This window comes from Bison bison, unplaced genomic scaffold (genome assembly GCF_000754665.1).
Source record: "Bison bison bison isolate TAMUID 2011002044 unplaced genomic scaffold, Bison_UMD1.0 scf7180017864207, whole genome shotgun sequence".
NCBI classification, from domain to species: domain Eukaryota; kingdom Metazoa; phylum Chordata; class Mammalia; order Artiodactyla; family Bovidae; genus Bison; species Bison bison.
Genome location: NW_011494779.1, coordinates 2306834 through 2324758, shown reverse-complemented (window position 1 = coordinate 2324758; position 17925 = coordinate 2306834).

Here is a 17925-nt window from a genome sequence, read left to right as displayed (position 1 = left end):
CAATAGCAACATGTCTTGTTTGGGGGTACATTGTAAGAAATATCCCTGAAAGTCTCAATAATATATCTAGTACAAGGGTATTGCTGCTGCTGCTGCTGCTAAGTCACTTCAGTTGTGTCCAACTCTGTGTGACCCCATAGATGGCAGCCACCAGGCTCCCCGTCCCTGGGATTCTCCAGGCAAGAACACTGGAGTGGGTTGCCATTTCCTTCTCCAATGCATGAAAGTGAAAAGTGAAAGTGAAGTCACTCAGTCACGTCCAACTCTTAGCGACCCCATGGACTGCAGCCTACCAGGCTCCTCCATCCATGGGATTTTCCAGGCAAAGTACTGGAGTGGGGTGCCATTGCCTTCTCCGAGGATATTGTCAAATGCATGAATTTTAGGGGCCAATAAATAACCTTCTTCTTCAAATCCAAAGTCTGACCAATTGCAAGAGAATCAGTGACACCTAATGGAAGAAGGTCACTATTTCAGCTCTTTATTGAGAGGGCTGATGGAGGAGGGTCTGTCTTTGTGGCATAATGGACTCCTTGAATCTTCACCCATGATTGAGAGAGATTTACCAGCTGAGTCACAGGCAAAGGTAAACAGTAGCAATTTACCCCCACCTCTCTGAGGCTGAGCTGCACCCTGAAATTTGCCCTGGAGCTAGAGAGTATTCAGACTCCCAGAAGACAGGCTGGTTTCAAGAATTATTAGGGAGGAAGGAGATTAGCTATACATTCTCTTTCTCTCAAACTTCTCAACCAGCTGTATCATTCCTCCCTATGTAGAGAGGGGGTGAAAGAGAAGCTTCTAGAGTAGGTCTCTGACCTTCCTTCCTGAAGAGGGGAGTGGACATTCCTTTCTCCATGGAAACTTGGAAGAAGGGAGGGAGAATCCCCTCCCACTAAAGCGTAGGATCCTGTTCACTAGGTTCACACAGTGTCTTCTTTGCAGAGACTCAAAAGCAAAAATATCTCTTAGATTTCATGCTGAAAATAGCTGTTTAATAGCTAGTGTGCTCTTAAAGTTTTTTAGACAATGTGGATTTTATTTCAGATTAACTGTCAGAAATCAGGGCTTTTGAGCATCTTTTCTTGTGCCAAATCAATGACCCACCCCCAATAAATCAAACAAGACAATGGGTAGGTATGTTGGATACTAACCATGGCCCAGGATCTATTTTTTCCTACCTTAATTTTCATTTCACCTGACACTCACATACATTTTTAACAGAATCTTATTTTTATAGTTATATATGTATCTTTCTGTGTACCTAAAATTATAGGTGCCTATATTTACCTAAAATTTGTAGGAACAAAGCTTGATTATAAGGAATATCCTTTAAATTATCACCACAATTATGATTTTAGTGGATGCATAATACTCATTTGACTAGGTTCCTAAACCATTTCTGTATTATTTATTTCTTAGGCTGTTTCCACTGTTCACTGTTATATATAAAACTGCAGTCTTCTTTATGCAGATAGCTTTTTTTTCCTCTTTAGCATTATTTCCCTAAGAAGAGTTCCTATATGTTAAGATGACTGGGGTCAAGGGATATAAACAGTTCTCCAACTTTTATATATTTTTCTGCATTACTATCATAAAGAGTTGTGACAAATTATCACTTACAGTAATGGATTGTTTTAGCAGTTTCAACAAAACCTTTCCAGGCTTGAGTATAAATGTCAAAATTTTAAACTATTTTAATAAGTATAAAGTGACACTTTTTTGTTGGGTAGGAAGATCGTTACTCTAAAATTTTGCTCATTAATTATATTTCCAGTTATATCATTGCATCTTGTTATCTGAGTTCATTACCTAACATAGTGTGTTAGTCAGGGTTCTCAAAAGAAGCAGAACAAATTGAATATTTGTTTGTCTGTTGGCTTACTTATTAATTTATTGTGAAAAATTGGCTCATGCAGTCAAAGAGGCTGACAAGTCCCAAGATCTGCAGTTGGTAAGTTGGAGACCCTGGAGAGTCAATGGGATGGTTCCCATCCCAAGATTTGTAGACTTGAGATGCAGGAAGAGCCAATGTTTCCGTTCAAGCCCAAAGGCAGAACAAATCTGATGTCCCAGCTTGAAGGCAGTCAGGCAGGAGGAATTCCCTCTTACTTGTGGGAGGATCAGTCTTTTGTCCCTACTTGGACTTTCAGCTGAAAGGATGGGGCTCACCCCCATTAGGGAGAGCAGTCTGCTTTACTCAGTCTACTAACTCAATTGTTAATCTCATCCAGCAAGAACCCCACAAACACCCAGAATAATGTTTAGTCAAATGTCTGGTCACCTCATGATCTGGTCAACTTGACACATAAAGTTAACTTTGACATAGATATTACACTCTTGATTACACTCTTGCCTTTTACACTTGCTAAAAAAGAGAGTGTTTTTAATGAAATTTATTAATTTTTCTCTTCTAATAGTTCTTTCATGTCATATTATATTAAGATTTAATTTCTTATAAGAATTGGCATTTAATCAATCATTTTTTGGCAGGTTTGCAATTACACACACATTGTATAGCTATTTATATATACATACATATATATATTTATACACATACTTGTGGCTTAGTGGTGAAAACATCTTCCTGCCAATGTAGGTGACCCAGGTTCAATCCCTGTGTCAGGAAGATCCCCTGGAGAAGGAAATGGCAACCCCCTCCAGTATTCTTGCCTGGAAAATCCCATGAACAAAGGAGGCTGGTGGGCCACAGTCCATGGGGTCACAAAAGAGTTAGACACGACTAGTGACTAAAACAAAAAGAGCAACAATAGCATATGACTTCTTATTCTATGAATCTTGTTGGTAGTAGAAACAAATACATTGGAATTAAGTATTTTCTGGATTCTGATTAGAGAAGTGAGAAAGGGCAAGGCAGGAGACAGAAGGATAGGAATGTCCTAAAAGGCTTTTGTAAAGAAACTGGCTCAGCAGTTGTCACATCAAACCATTAGTGTTTAGGGCAGAGAATTTACCCACTTAGTGGGTTTTATGTGCATACAAGCGACAGAATACCTTTTCCTGTGACCTGTCATGTGTGTGAACTCTTGATTAACAGTTTTAAATAATAACTCATACCTGGGAGGTGTTAACGTGGCCATGCCACCAGCCTTCACTCACTCACTCACTCACTCAAGAGTAATACTTTTTATACTAGGTGATTAAGAAAACATTGACTATGTATGTTTTGTAGATGTATTTCTATAGGGATACAAAAGCTATTAGTGAATTGGCAGTTTTTTATACTTATTGGAAGATCTTTATTAAAAGAAAGATACCACTGTCTTGTTGAATCTAATTTGGAATTGAGTGCTGTCCATTAACATTCCTTCAGGATTCACATTATCCTTGGGACGGTAAAGCAGAACTGAAGAAAGGGTTTATGAATTAAACGTTTGGGCCCTCTATAGCTCTAACTTTATACTCTGTACAGTTTCAGTATGTACAGTTCATTTGTTATGATGAAGCTTAACTTGCTGAATCTGGGGCACATGGCTATAACATTAATAGCCATATCAGTCTTTCTATGTCATGAAGATCTCACAGGAGAATAATTTATGTGACTTCTCTCACTCATATTGAAATATCACAAGGTTCTTCAATCAATTGCAAAATATTTATTGAATGCCTTTAGCTGTAGTCAGAACTGGCTTCAAAGAGTCTGAGTAACCTGAAGTTTAGTATCATTCCTGATCCTCCCCACCCACCCATTACTGGAATTGGCAGTCTTCACTGGGGCTTACATTCTAAAACTGAGGACTTAGCTATCCAGACACACCAAAGTGGGCTGGAAATGTAATCCTCAACTGGGCAACCATATGCAGCTACAATTCTAAAATTATGTAAGAACTGGGAAACAGATCTTGTTAACAACTGGCAGCTTCAGTGAGATCACCTAACAAAGCCAGACTTCATTTACAAAAACAGGCAGTGGGATAGATTTGGCTTATTGACCATAATTTACCGACCACTATGAAGGTAGACTGTGGTAAGTTAAAGAGCTATACCATAAACCCTAAAGCTACCACTGAAAAAAGTTATAGCTAATAAATAAATTAAAAAGGCAAATATAATTATAAAAAATGCAGTTAATCCTAGATAAGGCAGAAAAGGAAGTAACAAAGAAAACAGGGAAATGGGAGAACACAAGTAACAACAAAATAAGTGTAAATGTAACCATATTAATAATCATATTAATGGAAATGATCTAAACACCCAAGTCAAAAGGCAGAGATTTTCATATTGAACATAAAAGCAAGAACCAAATATGCTCTTATAAGAAATGCACTTTTAATATAAGCTCAAATGGACTGAAAGTAAAAGGATAAAATACAATGCTAAAACTAATATTTAGAAGAGGAGACTACAGCCCAAATAGTCATAAACAGGTGAATGAATACACAGATTGTGCTGCTGCTGCTAAGTCGCTTCTTTCGTGTCTGACCCTGTGCGACCCCATAGACGGCAGCCCACCAGGCTCCCCCGTCCCTGGGATTCTCCAGGCAAGAACACTGGAGTGGATTGCCATTTCCTCTTCCAATGCATGAAAGTGAAAAGTGAAAGTGAAGTCGCTCAGTCGTGTCTGAGTCTTCACGACCCCATGGACTGCAGCCTACCAGGCTCCTCTGTCCATGGGATTTTCCAGGCAAGAGTACTGGAGTGGGGTGCCATTGCCTTCTCCACAGATTGTGCTAGATCCATACAATTAAAAGGAATAAAATATTGACACATGCTGCAACATGAATGAATCTCAATAGTAATTAATACTATGTGAAAAAAATTTAGATGTCTTTTAAAAAGAGTAAATACTTCATGATTCTATTTGAATAAAAATAATCCAGAGAATCTAAAACAAATGCAAACTAATTTAGAGTAACAGAAAGCAGATCAATGATCAGGGATAAGGATGGAGGTAGTATGGTGGGGGGAGCGGGCAAGAGAGAAAAACTACAACTGGAACAAGGATACTTTTGGGGGTGATCGATATGTTCACTGTTTGACTGTGGTGATTATTTCATGGTTGCATACATATGTCAAAAAACACCAAACTATACAATTTAACTATGTGAAGTATATTGTACTGCAGTTATACCTCAATTAGATTCTTTTTAAAAAATCCACAGAGAGAGTTCACAGCAGGAGTGTAGTTTCCCACCACTGTCAATCTGTCTCACCAGTGTGGTTCATTTCAGCTTTCTTTTTCTTCTCACATCAACCACTGATTTATCTTAAAATATGGCTGAAGTCCAAATTCATCCAAAAAATGTTTTACCACCCACTCATACTCCAAAACTGTGTTCTCAGGAAAATAAATATTCAGAAAAGAAATGCAAAAAAGCAAAATGGCTGTCTGAGGAGACCTTACAAATAGCTGTGAAGAGAAGAGAAGTGAAAAGCAAAGGAGAAAAGAAAAGAAAAGATATAAGCATCTGAATGCAGAGTTCCAAAGAATAACAAGGAGAGATAAGAAAGCCTTCCTCAGAGATCAATGCAAAGAAATAGAGGGAAACAACAGAATGGGAAAGACTAGAGATCTCTTCAAGAAAATTAGAGATGCCAAAGGAACATTTCATGTAAAGATGGGCTCGATAAAGGACAGAAATGGTATGGACCTAACAAAAGCAGAAGATATTAAGAAGAGGTGGCAAGAATACACAGAAGAACTGTACAAAAAAGATCTTCACATCCCATATAATCACGATGGTGTGATCACTCACCTAGAGCCAGACATCCTGGAATGTGAAGTCAAGTGGGCCTTGGAAAGCATTGATTCATGGGGTCGCAAAGAGTCAGACACGACTGAGCGACTGAACTAACTGACTGAAGTTTGCCTTACTTGTCTACAGCTTTGTCTTACTGAGGTCAGTCACCTTGTGTCTATATGCTCAAGGTCAAATCATACGTACATAAAAATATGATCAGTCTTATCGGCCTTCTTTATTAAAATAGCTCATTAAATATGACACTCAGAATATGAAGTGCTTGGTTTGACCAAGGCAAGACAAAACAACTAAATTGGACATTAACACATAATTCTCCTAAGGGCACAACTGAACAATTAAAATCACATTAAGTATTATTTTATGGGGTTAAATGGGACCATTTTGTTGGCATTAACTTTATAAAGATAAGAATTATCTAACCTATAGAAACTTTGTTTAACAACCAATATGTTATTGAGATCTAAGAAATAATAATAAAAGGAATCATATGGTAATACTAATTATGGTATACATTTTATAGTTTGATTATTTATAACACACTTTGATAAGTTTTATCACATTAAAAAGTGAATGATGACTCTAAAAATGCTTTGGGCTTTGTGGTAGGGGGCAAGATAATTTGAAACATAATTTATTTCTCTGTCAGATATTCATATAAACTGTCTGCATTAAGCAAGTCTTCTATTGCTTAGTTATTCTGAACTTTTTTTGCAAAAAGACTTAAATAGAAACTTCCAGTCAAAGCTTGCCACATACCTTGTGAAAACCTTAAGAGGACAAAATATCAAATTTCTTTGTTTTTAACTAAAATTTTTACTTTAGAATAGTTTTAGATTTACAGAAAAGTTGCAAATATAATATGGATAGTTATTACATATCCCACGCCCAGTTTCCCTGTTGTTAGTATGTTAGTATCATACATTTGTCATAGCTAATAAACCAATACCATTATGTTAGTATTCACTCAACTCCATACCTAGTTTAGATTTCATTCATTCTCTGCATCCTTTTCCTTTTTCTGTTACAGGATCCAATCCAGGGTACATAGTGTATTTAGTTATCATGCTTCTTAGTCGCCTCTGGTCTTAAAAGTTTCTCAGGCTTTTCTTGTTTTGGTAGTTTTAAGGAATACTGGTCATGCATTTTGGAGAAGTTGCTTTAGGTGTGTATCATGTTTTCTTTCAGGCTGAGATTGAGGGTTTGTGGGAAGAAGACCATAGAGGTGACATGCATTTCTTGTCACATCAGGAATGCATGCTATCAGTACATGCTATCATTATCACTGATAAGGTTGACACTGGTCATTTGACTGAGATAGCATTTGCTTCTCACTATAAAGTGTTTTTGTTTTTGTTTTTGTTTTTGTTTTGCTGTTGTTGTTTCTCTACCCTTTGGGAGTAAGTTGTTAAGCACAGCTCACATTTAAGGGACAGAGTTAAGATTCACCTTCTTGAGGGATTAGTAGCTACATAGATTATTTGAAATTCTTCTGTGCAAGAAATTCATCTCTTCCTCATTTACTTAATCACTTATTTATATTGGTATATGTTCATGGATGTTTTATACTTTGTGTTATAAGCCAATACTATGTTATTCATTTTGTGGCTCAGATTGATCCAACTCTGCCCACTGGGAATTCTTTCAGTTTGGCTCCTGTATCTTTTCAGTATACCCCACCCATGTGGTTTTCAGTTTTTGAGCTTTTTTTTTCTTTCTAGAACTACAAGATGTTTTAGACTCTCCTTTCTCCAGCCCCAGAATCAGCCATTTTGACAAAACTTGAAGTGGATAATGACTTTCCTAAAATTTAATGATAGATATTTACATAATTACTGACTAGTCTTTAATAATCATTTGTCTTTACCCTTTGAGGTCCTTGAGTAGTTTACAATCAAATCAAAATTGAATAACAGAAACACTTCTTAATAAATCAGTTGTTAGCTTTAAGTTTCTAAGCTCAATTTTTTACTCAGCTTTGTAACTGAAACTTCTGTTAGCCATGACTGTCCCTCTCGCTTTCTTACCTGTCCTCCTGATGCTCTGATATCTGGGATTGGTTTTACTCATGGAGTTTGAATAGGAAAATATAGAGGCAAAAAGTCTAATGCAATCTTGATGAGAACAGTTTAATTTCAAAGGCTTTTAAAAATACATTGCACTCACACACACAAAAAAAAGTTTGAAAATTCTGCACAGATGCAAATAGTCTCAATGGCCTCTTATTTCATACACTTAAGTGTGAGTTACAGAAAAACTCCAATGGATAATGGGCCCATCAGTAGAAGGTAGAAATTTCTGAACATTTATCTTGAGAATGATGTTCTAAAATATCTAGGTATAATTTGAAGTTATAAAGCTATCTTAAAATAAATAAATAAATAAAGCTATCTTAAACAAAAATATAACTTTAACCAACACTGTAGAGTGATGGCTTTTTTAAATCAGCAAAAGTTAAATTACCTTGAGTGCTTTGATCACAGCTTCAAAAGTCAAGCTTCCCTGTGAACAGGGTACATTACAACCATAATCTGCTGGAGTGGAGAAGGACCTTTTAGACCACAGCAATGCATTTTACAGAAGAGGACATCATCGTCAAAACATACACCATTTTTAATTTGTTTAGAGAAAACAATTGGTGAAATGACTATGAAATTGATACCAAATTTTTTTGATGCATAGAGTGATTAGGGCAACTCACTAATTCAGCTAACAGGTAAAATCATTTTAAAGAGGTATTCAACTTTTTCCTCAAAATATAGATTGTATTTGTTAGAAATATATTGTTTTTAATCATGAAGTCCCGGGTTTGCTTACCTATTGTACACCAAACAGTTTCTCAATCAATCATCATAAATTAATTATTTGAAATCGTATTATCCTTAACTCTATAAACATATAATATACAGATTTTGGAGTAGCACTAGACTGGAAGTCAGTAGGCCTAAATGATAGACTCATTTCTGTCAATAACTCTCATGTGCTCTTGGACGGGTGGTTTAACACAATTCTACCTCAGTTTCCTTTTCTGTAAAGCAATGGGGTGCATCTGAAGAGCACTGGGATCGCTTCCAGCTTTAACATTCTATGATTACATTATTTTTATCTTTACTTTCAAGAAATCACTTCACATCATATGTGTTTGCCTATATGCATATTTCTAAATAGCTTGTCATCCCTTTTTATGTTTTTCTTCCTGGAACTCTGCTGTTTCTATAGAGAGAGAAGCTGTCATTTAAAGAAGGAAATTGTCCAAAGTAAAGAACTTACATTCCAGGATATGTGATTTTTGTAATCATGCTCTTTGCTTGTTTTCACATTCACATTAAATGGCTGAAGAGCAGCCAGCAACAATGCCAGGACGGGAAGAGGAATTTAAAGGAATTAAGGAAATGTGCAATAAATTGCATGTCTTAACCTATCAAACTCTTTTAAATCTTGAGAAAACTGCTATTTTTTTTAAATTTGATGTTGCCTTGTTGCCATATGGTCTGTATCTGGTACTTAGTGATAGCAGGCAGCCCATCTCTTGTCATTATTATTGTGAACAGCAGGATGTAAATGGCATGACCTAAACCAGCTAGGCACGAAGGTGTTAACTCCCTCAGCACTTAACTAGAATGCACACCATATGCATGTGTGTAATTAGCCTTATGCTTTTTATGTTCCAACCTTGAGTCTTTTTTTTTTTTCAAAAAGTTATTATAATTTAATTTTGTGTTTTTGTAATGATACCATTTTTTTTCAGTTAAGAAATGTTAGTTACTTTTTTTCCCCCAATAATCACCCTCTTATCTGAGTTCATCACTAGGAGAGAAAAATTGCTTCACATTATCTTGAGTAACATTTGGATGAGCTATCAGTCATCAGCGGAAATTAACCTGAACATGTCTCCAATGAGATGAAGAACATTTAGGCATGCCAGCTGGAAGACATTTACAGTTTCATTTTTCCAACTTCCTCAGAAAAATCTTTCCCGTGCACATCTGTGAAGGTTTCATAATGATTCGAGTGATGTGAGCTTTGTGTGGCATTCGGGCACTCAGAGACATTTAAACCACCCTGCAGTATCAGAAATGTACCTAAAATTTAAGAGCGAGAAGCTTTTCAGTTCTTACATTGCAGCTCTGCCCTCTGGTTCATGATTGATTAAAGGCTACTGCCAACTTTCTAAAAGGCAGCTCAGAGCACAAAAAACCTCTTCAATATAGTGTTTTTCCCCTCTGATCCCTTCATTCTGAGGATTATTAACCTTAAAACTGGAAGGAACCTGCAGATCATCTGGTCCAACCCAATAAATTTGATAGCTGAAGAGACTGGCTCCAGAGAGACCAAGCCATTACCCAAACCTCTACACCCACCTTGTGACAATATGAGAACAAAGCCCAGGGCTATGTTGTTTCTAATACATTAGGGTGATTCTCTTGTTATTTCAAAATTATAAATATATTCATTATGTGTCTAGATTATAGTCACATGTCAAGGCTTTCACGAATCATGGTTATAAACCAAAGCTGATGTGCAAAGCAGTATAAATATATTTTTAACAACATAGGAAAATTACCCTCGCTCACTATGAAAACTCCATTTATCCTTATGGTAGATAGACTTTATGGTTCACATATAGCGAGATTATTGTAAGCAATGATCCAAGATGTCTAATATCTTATAAAGAAAATAAGAAAATTACCTGATAGCTTTAATTATGTCAATACTCCAAATCAGATCTTTTTTGAAGTTAGCTTCTGTTAAGATAAAGAGAGTTTTGCACCACCTGTTAAAATCAGATTGTGAAGATTTCAAAGAGCCTCAAAGACTTTCCCCTGCTTCTAGAAATTCCCGTGTTTAAACAGTTTCGGATGTATAAAAATCTACTAGTTTTAAAGAATTTACTAAGTAGATTTTTTTTTTTTTGAAATCTTTAGAATCTAATGAAGCTTTATTACATGGTGGAACTGTCCCTGGATTCAAATCCAACTGCTTTTATTTACTGGCCATGTGATTTTGGGAAAAGCTCTCTAAGCTTCAATTTTCCTTAGAGAATAGGAAAATATAAAGAGCCAGCTCATTGAATCATAACATGAATTAACTGATAACCCCCTAGCTTAGCTCCTCATACAGGAGGCACTCAAAAAATGGTTCCTCACTTTCCAAAAGCTTATGAACCACTCCCATAAACCTTGAAATGTTCAAGGTTCCCATATGTCACCTCTAAGACAGCTCATCACAGGTGGAAGTAAAATCTTTATCAAGTCATAATTACTCACATTTGTTTGGATAATATGGTCACCCTACCTAGAAGAAAAGAGGCTATTGACAGATATTTTTAGAGTCTTTCAAAAGTGATGTTCCCACAAAGTCACTAAGAACAAGAATAAATCAAAAGATGGGCAGTGAAGGTCTCCTAAAGACCTTGACCTTTGACTTACACCAACCTAGCATCTAATTTTATTTTTTTTGGCCTGAGAATTGCCTAACATTTTTTTGTGTGCTAATACTGAAATATATACAGGGCTTCCCTTATGGCTCAGAGGTTAAAGCGTCTGCCTACAATGCGGGAGACTCGGGTTTGATCCCTGGGCTGGGAAGATTCCCCTGGAGAAGGAAATGGCAACCCACTCCCAAGATTCTTGCCTGGAGAATCCCAGGGACAGTGGAGCCTGGTAGGCTACAGTCCACAGGGTTGCAAAGAGTTGGACACGACTGAGCGACTTCACTTTCACTTTCAATACTGAAATAAACTATAAATATCTGTACACTCATGAACTCTTGCCTGGAAAATCCCATGGGTGGAGGAGCCTGGTAGGCTACGGTCCACGGGGTCGCTAAGAATCAAACATGACTGAGCGACTTCACTTCCACTTTTCACTTTCATGCATTGGAGGAGGAAATGGCAGCCCACTCCAGTGATCTTGCCTGGAGAATCCCAGGGACGGGGGAGCCTGGTGGGCTGCGGTCTATGGGGTTGCACAGAGTCGGACACGACTGAAGCGACTTAGCAGCAGCAGCAGCGGCATAAACTCAGTGAAACAAAATGAAGTACAGTTTTGAGGAAAGTCAAGCATAGAAAACTTGGCAGGCGGGCAGTTTGGGGTGCATCTACAAGTTTAGGGGTTCTGTCACACAAACCGAGAACAAAGAACAAGGGGACCTAAGCCCATGGAAAACCCCTTTCCTTGTTCAAATATAAAGTACTTCTTACCTTCATAATCTAATTGTAGTGTGGTATGTTCGCAAATGAATATATACTTTCAGCCACAAAAGTATAATTTTTTTCTTTTTTCCTTCTTAAATTTTCTAATTCTTGTTAATTGTAGTGGTTTTGCCATACATCAACATGAATCCGCCACGGGTGTACATGTGTTCCCAATCCTGAACACCCCTTCCACCTCCCTCCCCATCCCGTTCCTCTGGGTCATCCCAGTGCACCAGCCCTGAGCACCCTGTCTCATGCATCAAACCTGGACTGGCGATTCGTTTCACATATGATAATATACATATTTCAATGCCATTCTCCCAAATCATCCCACCCTCACCCTCTCCCACAGAGTCCATAAGACTGCTATATACATCTGTGTCTCTTTTGCTGTCTTGCATATAGGGTTATCGTTACCATCTTTCTAAATTCCATATATATGCTTTAGTATACTGTATTGGTGTTTTTCTTTCTGGCTTACTTCACTCTGTATAATAGGCTCCAGTTTCATCCACCTCATTAGAACTGATTCAAATGTATTCTTTTTAATGGCTGAGTAATACTCCATTGTGTATATGTACCACTGCTTTCTTATCCATTCGTCTGCTGATGGACATCTAGGTTGCTTCCATGTCCTGGCTATTGTAAACAGTGCTGCGATGAACATTGGGGTACACGTGTCTCTTTCAATTCTGGTTTCCTCGGTGTGTATGCCCATCAGTGGGATTGCTGGGTTATATGGCAGTTGTATTTCCAGTTTTTTAAGGAATGTCCACAGTGTTCTCCATAGTGGCTGTACTAGTTTGCATTCCCACCAACGGTGTAAGAAGGTTCCCTTTTCTCCACACCCTCTCCAGCATTTATTGCTTGTAGACTTTTGGATCGCAGCCATTCTGACTGGCGTGAAATGGTACCTCATTGTGGTTTTGATTTGCATTTCTCTGATAATGAGTGATGTTGAGCATCTTTTCATGTGTTTGTTAGCCATCTGTATGTCTTCTTTGAAGAAATGTCTGTTTAGTTCTTTGGCCCATTTTTTGATTGGGTCATTTATTTTTCTGGAATTGAGCTGCAGGAATTGCTTGTATATTTTTGAGATTAATTCTTTGTCAGTTGCTTCGTTTGCTATTCTTTTCTCCCACAAATGAATATATACTTTCACAGTATATATACAGCCACAAAAGTATAATTTTATATTAGTATTTGTAAGTATAATTACAATGCAGACATTTAATGTGGCATGTGGAATTGAAGGTATGAATCATACCTAAGGACATATGATTATAAAAATATTAGCTCCCAAAAAGTAATATGGTAGAGTTTTTATGTTGTTTTTCTTTGTTTTGTTGTTATTGCATTTATGTGACTCTCAGAATAACAATTTTTGCTTCTGTTGTATGTATGTGTGTGTGTGTATCACATTAAGTAGGCTAACAGTGCCATTAGTATTTATTCATACTTACAAAACTCCTATAGCTTTGTATAGGAGCAAGTATTTTTCCTTACTATAATGGAGGAGATTTCATTGTGACTTCTGGGCACACATTACCCTTCCCAGACCTGGAAAGACCTGCTTTCTATATCAGTCAATATGGAAGATGCAAATAAGTAATTAACACATGCTCTGTACAAACTAGTACTCTGCTTAGCACTTTTCTTGCATTATCTAATTTAATGCCCACAACCCTATAAGTTTTATTCTCAGCACCATTTTATAGATAAGGAAAGTACGGTATAGAAAACTGAGTGTATAAAAGTTAAATAGCATGTTCCTGTGGTAATTATCAGAGCCATCCAAGTGTAATCTGATTTCAAAGTCAGTGACAATTAAACTCCTTTATTACACAAAGTATGCTCCACAGATTTTTTTAAAAAAATTCTTTTTTACACATGTTCTTCTAAAACAGGACAAGGTGGGCATAACAGAGTATCTGAAGTGTGATGACTGTATTTTTGGCCATTTTAATAGCATGATAATGGAGAAGGAAGTGGCAACCCACTCCAGTATTCCTGCCAGGATAGTCGAATGGACAGAGGAACCTGGTGGGCTACAGTGCATGAGGTCACAGAGAGTCAGACACAACTTAGCCACTGAACAACATCACAGAGAGCATGATGGTAAAATTCAGAGGCAGGAAAGAACAGATACTACCAAAATTTGTCAGAAGTTTAAAAAAAAATGGAAATGTATATACATCAGTAATAATGAGTGGGCAACGAGAAATAAAAGATCCATCAAGATGCAAGTTGTTAGGATATTTGGGAAGTTCCCATGTAAAATGGTTCTTATTTGGAAAGAAGGTTCATTGTCTTTGAAAATGCATTGTCAGAGAAGGGAGTAGGATGTGTGGGCTGATCTATCAACCCTAAACAGTTTACCATCATTCATAGCTTTTTCAGAGGGAAAATAGAAAAAGCATTTGTTTGCTACCACCTGAGACTCTTAGTGAAGATACGAAGGAGATTTGTCCAGCCTGCTTGAAGATAGGGATGCTCTGTAAGGAAGCCAAAAAGTGCTACTGGCCCAAATACATCTGGAGAGTAATTAGCTTTAGCAAACCACCAACAGTATCAGCTTGATCACAAGCAAGACCCAGTCACAATAATGAAGCTATCTGTGTTTACTCTAGTATGATCATGGCAGGCACGACGTCAGTATGTTTAAATCATTCTAGCAATTTAACATTCCTATAAATTAACTCAAGAGATCAACACCAAGCATCAACAAAGTGAAAAATGGAATGGACCTGTGACCATGGGTGGGAATTTCTACCACTTACTCTAATGCCTTAGTCAAGGTCTTCATGTCCCAGGGCCTCAATTTTATCAGTAAAGTTAGAATCACTCAGAAAGTCTTTGTGGAACAACTACTAAGCACTTGGTTCTGCATTGTAGGATATTAAAAGCAGAAGAAGACAGAGCCCACCCCTCTCCCAGGATTTAGAATAATATATATTCCTACTCAAGGAAATAGAAACACTGGCTATCAGTAATGTTAGCACTTCACCATTCTTTTCTTTTTTTAGGGCATATATGGAATTCCATATATTTTTAGGGAATATATGGAACATTTAAGAGGTACGCATGCTCAGCTGACTCTGAGACCCCATGGACTGTAGCCTGCCAGGCTCCCAGGTTCAACCGAGGGATAAAACCCCAGTCTCCTGCATCTCCTGTATTGCAAGTGGATTCTTTACTGCTGAGCCACCTGAGAAGCCAGCGGATACGAGATTCCTTTAACAAAAGAGACAAGGTCTCACTGTGTTGCCCAGGTTGAACTGCAGTGGCTCTTCACAGGCATCATCCCACTACTAATCAGCATAGGAATTCTGACCTGCTCTGTTTTTGACATGGACCAGTTCACCCTTCTTTAGGTAACCTGCTGGTCCCCTGTGGCCAGGAGGTCATCATATGAATGCTGAACTTAATTTAGACACCCATCGGCATAGCGCACCACAGCCTGGAACTCCTGGGCTCAATCCATCCTCCTGCCTCTGCCTCCAGAGTAACTGGGGCTCTAGGCACCAGGCACCAAGCCCGGCAGCACTTTACTATTCCCAATCAAGACATCAGACCTCATCAGCTCTGCTCAGGTGAGTGGAAGAATCTCTATCTGTTCCTCTTATCTTTGTAAAGTTTTGTAAGAATTCAGTTCACTGGTCACATTGCTGCTGGAAAACCCATGGAAAGGCTCTAGAAATGCAGAATTAGAGTTGTATGGAATAATCTAAGTATCACTCCCATAGTTCCATTTTCAGTGGTTATTAACAACCTCTGGAATCAGACTACTTGTATGTTCATATTCTAGCTCTGCCACTTACTAACTGTTGCTCCGGGGTGAATAAGCCTTGGTTTTGTCATCTCTAAAATGAAATTGTGAACACTTTATTGTGAGAATTAAATAATATCCATACATGTAATACACTTTAGAAGCATGACTGACATAGGAATTCACTATTACTAAAATGATCCTGTCCACACAGATCAATAAGGATGTAGGGCCCAGTAGGTGACAATATAGCTGCAGGAAGCTATGGATTTGTCTTTGCAACAAGTATCTAAACCCAGATTAAATTAAGTATTCAACTTACAATTTATCATTGATGCTAAGCCATAAAAATATATTTCTGACATGAGACAAAATGAAGAACAGAGGCCATTGTTATACATGGTTAAATGTTTATAATTAATAGAAATGCATTTATGTGTGTGTGTGTGTCTTCAGGAAAAGACAGATGGCACACGTGCTTAAACCAGATATTAGTGTGTTCCTCTCAACAAAGTGTACAGTCCTTTCCTTCAATAGTTAGTAGTAATAACTTCCAAACTAATGACAAAATAATATCAAACATTAATTAAAAGCAATAATATTCATCTAAAATATATTATATATATTTTATATTATATATATATTTCTAAGGGCACAGAGAGAAACAAGTTGCAGTTCAGGAAGAAAAAGAAGCCAGGATTATTTGACATTTTTGGCAGTTTCTCTTGGAAGCATTAAATTCTATTTAACCTTTAGTTTTAGCTTCTCATTGAACTTGTCCATAGAGCAGGAAGGAGTTCTATCAGTATACTTTATGGGTTTTAAACCCTAACACGTTGTTTTTAATACATGAGCATTCAGAAACTCAACCCTTTACTTCTAAATAAGAAATTTGTCCTCCAGTTAACGTCCTGACCTGAAGATTTGTACATTTGCTGTTACTTTCAAAGAACTGTCTCCAGCGCATAATTAGTTGAATCCATAAAGGATATTAATTCATCCCATTATAAATCATTCCACTATTTCATTCCTTTTTCTTAAGTTTTTAGAATGGAACTTACATCATCCTTAAGGTTTTTACTTCTGTATACAACTAAAATTATGAGTGATGACAAGATGTTACAATGTGTCCAGTATGATTTTTCACCAAAAGAGATTATAAAATCAAAATATGCCACACAACACTTTAAACACCTGGGGCTTTATAATCCCTGTTAACATAATGAAAATCTCTTTAGAGGCAGCTTTAAATTTTTACAGGTTTAACTTTTTACAGGTTCACTGTCTCTCAAACTCCTCAACTATTAAAGTTTTTTTTGAGGCATCTATTAACATTTTTAGAAAACTTGTGTCCAGTAAAACACCTTTTGGAAAGTAATAATGACACAAACACAGAGCAGCCCTTCACATATCCAAAAAAGGTCACCTGTCAGGAACAAAACTAGACCTCGAGGTGCAAGCAGGCCTCTGAAGTAGCTGCAAAAAAATCACAGCTGGCCCATAGCAAATGCATGTGCTGCGTTCTAAATCACTGCAGTCATGTCCAACTCTTCGCGACCCCATGGACTGTAGCCTGTTAGGCTCCTCTATCCATGGGATAATTGCTGGAGTGGGTTGCCATGTGCTCCTCCAGGGGATCTTCCTGACCTAGGGATTGAATCTGAGTCTCTAATGTCTCCTGCATGGGCAGGTGGATTCTTTACCACTAGCCACCTACAAAGCCCCCTGAGTCTGTAAATGAACTTCCCCTAGGTTCTTCATTCACACACCCATCTCCTGGAGATGGAGAGAGAGGAAAGCAAACAGCATCATGCAACCATAAAAGCACAGCAGAGTGAGACCATTTACAGACAGAAAAATAGTCCTGTATGTGCCTATAGACTGTGGGGTGTATTATTGTATTAAGGACTCAAAGAATTTATGTTAGTAATAATAACACTGATTTTTCCAGAGGAAGTCATGTTCAATAATCACCCCCAAGTAGAGAAAGCAGAGTGAAGTACCCCTCAGAAAAATTTCTAGGGGAAATTAAAATTGAAAAGTTTTGGTGTTTAAGAAAATTCATCTTTCTGGAACCCTTAATCACATGTGATAGGAGGAAAGTTCCTGAAAATTGTTGCAGTGCTTATCTTAGCCTGGAAGAATGAATGGTGGGAATCATACTAAATATGTTTAGATTTAGAGCCTGAATGTAATTAATTTATAATATACAGTTTAAAATAAGAGAATTTTACATCCATCTG